The following is a 2675-nucleotide window of genomic DNA, read 5'->3' as shown; positions in this document are numbered from 1 at the left end:
AATGCTTTTTCTGCATCTATTGATACGATCATGTGATTTTTAGCTTTCATTTTGCTTACATGCTGTATCACATTTATTGGTTTGCAAATATTGTACCAGCCTTTGATTCCTGGAATAAATCCCAATTGATCCTGGTGTATAGTCTCTTTAAGGTATTGCTTGATATGATTTGTTAATATTCTAGCATCTGTGTTCACGGGTATATTGGCCAGTAATTTTCTTTCTTTGTATTTATAGCAATAATATACACCCTGTGACTTCCCTTCCTGATTTTGGAATAGTTCCCCAGTTCTTTGAATATTTCCTGGCCCCTGATATATTTTTTTCTTTTTTGTCATTCAGTGTAACTTTATTTAATGTTTATTGCACATGATTTGAGGTCTTTAATTTATAACCACCAAAGATTCAAAGGACTATTTTTTTCCATGAAGTTTAACATTAACATTAGTGAATTCATGTATTCATGTGTTTTTATTGTAAACATCTGAATTATTCACATTGCCATAGATCCTGAACTCATAAGCATGGACCATGCACAGGCTGGCAGCAAGACAAAAAGCCACTCTGCAAGCAAACAGATACTCTGCATAAGGAGAAAAGTCATAGCACAACATTTAATGTACAACCTGAGTCACCTCAGAGTGTTACATATATTGACTTCTTAATTCATATAGTATCAGGAACTCAACTGCTTGGTTGGTGATGGGGTTGACCTGGTTCAGGAGAATTATTCCTGAAATAATTAAGGAAAGGGGGGATCAATCTTTCTTCTTGGTTGCTTGCTCCTCCCCAGCACCTTCATCTTTCTTCTCGTCCTCAGCTTCTTAGGCATCTTCTCCTTCACCTTCGCCTCCTTCTTCCTCCTTTGCATCCTCAAATTCTTCCTTGGCACCTTCTTCCTCTTCCTCAGCCTCTTCCTTCTCCTTCTCCTCCTCTTCATCTTCTCCTTCAGAGGAGGGTTCATCCTCAGCTTCCTCGGCTTTTGCAGCCTCAGCGGTGTCCTCCACCTCGATCTGCTCCTCCTGGACGTGGCTAGTGTATTAAGAAGGGAAGAAGCAAGTGGACATCAAGTAGGAGCTGGTCTGTAACCACCGTAGGCAGATGGGCCAAAGACCTGGGAATTCTGGGAGTAGCTGCTGGCTATGCTTCCCACGCTAGTGAAACTGAGAGTAGCTGCTGGCTATGCTTCCCATGCTGGTGAAACTGAGCCGGTCTTCTCACCTTCCAAGAGTTTCCTGTAAGCTGCAATGTCAATGTCCAAAGCCATCTTCACATTGAGGAGGTCCTGGTATTCTTTTAAATATTGTGCTATTTCACTCTTTGCAGTTCTCAACTCATTTTCTATTTTGTTGATTGTATCTTGCATAGCACTATCGGCGTTCTGCTTATCCTCCAGCTCTTGCAGCTGCTTTTCCAGCGCTTCGTTCATGTCCCGGCATGCTTCCATCTTCAGGGTCTTGGCCATGAACAGGAGGAGGCTCTCTGATACCTCATCCTTGGCTGTGCACAGCGCTTCGGGGTTCTTGGCAGCGCTCTCGGTCAGCATGGTGAAGTGGCTCTTGAACCATTCTTCGGCATTCTGCAAGTTCTTGGCAGCCAGCTTCTCATACTGGGCGCGGATGTCCTTGAGCTCCGCAGAGAGGTCAGGCTTGGAAAACACGTCCATCTTCACAGAGATCTGAGCATACTGGATCTGTGCCTGCAGCTGGGCGAACTCCTCTTCATGCATCTTCTTCAGAAAGGCGATTTCGTCCATCAGGCTGTCGATGCACTTTTTGAGCTCAGTGCCGGCAAGAGCCGCCTCATCTGCACCTTGGTGCGCCTCCAGCAGTCAGTCCGCGGTGTCCTGGCGCTTCAGCACCTCTTTCTCGTAGCACGCCTGCAGGTTGCTCCCAGATCTTCCTGAGCCCTGGTGCCTCCTAACGGGGTCCTGAGGCTGCACCTCTGATCCCGCTGCCCTCTCCTTGCTGGGATCAGGACACGGTGGGGCGGGGTGCAGGCATGACATTTTCATTAAAATGTTCAACTCACACCCGCTCCACCGGTGATGCCAGAGGTGCTCAGCCAGGATGGTCTGGGGTGAGACAGCCCCACCAGGCCTTGTGGCTACGACTTGGACTCGCTTCCTTAACCAGGGACCTGGCACTAGGTGGGCAGCAGGGGCGCTTTTTCCCCAACCCCCACTGGAGTGGGTGCCTGAGGTTTCAGAACAGAACTCCAAGGGCCTCCCTGGGGGGCAGTGGCCCTGCGCCCATCAAAGCTTGCTTCTCACACTTGCTTCTCACACTTGCTGAAAACCTTCTTGGTCCACTTGCCATAGTAATCAGTTCGGGCTGAAAGGACTGGGGACTCCAGTGGGCGTGAGGGGACTGGGTGCCGCCATCTTGTGGCTATGGGAGCCATAATCTTTGTATCAGAGTGATGGTTATTTTGCATATTACCCTTTTATTAGACAGGATATATATACATACTAGTGGCCCGGTGCACAAAATTGGTGCATGAGGTGGGGGTGTCCCTCAGCCCGAACTGCACCCTCTCCAATCTGGGACTCCTCGAAGGATGTCTGACTGCCAGTTTACAGGGATCGGGCCTAAACTGGCAGTCGGACATCGCTCTCACAATCCAGGACTGCTGGCTCCTAACCACTCACCTGCCTGCCTGCCTGCCTGATTGCC

At 48.5% G+C, this 2675-nt stretch overlaps 1 pseudogene; it reads right to left on the bottom strand.

Annotated features, from left to right (window-relative positions):
• Positions 1-337: 337 nt before the first annotated feature.
• On the bottom strand, positions 338-2008 carry LOC102763845 (annotated as a pseudogene).
• Positions 2009-2675: the final 667 nt, after the last annotated feature.

The sequence above is a fragment of the Myotis davidii genome, unplaced genomic scaffold (assembly GCF_000327345.1).
Source record: "Myotis davidii unplaced genomic scaffold, ASM32734v1 scaffold888, whole genome shotgun sequence".
NCBI lineage: Eukaryota > Metazoa > Chordata > Mammalia > Chiroptera > Vespertilionidae > Myotis > Myotis davidii.
Note: the sequence above shows the minus strand (reverse complement) of the source record. Positions and strands in the feature narration are given on the sequence as shown.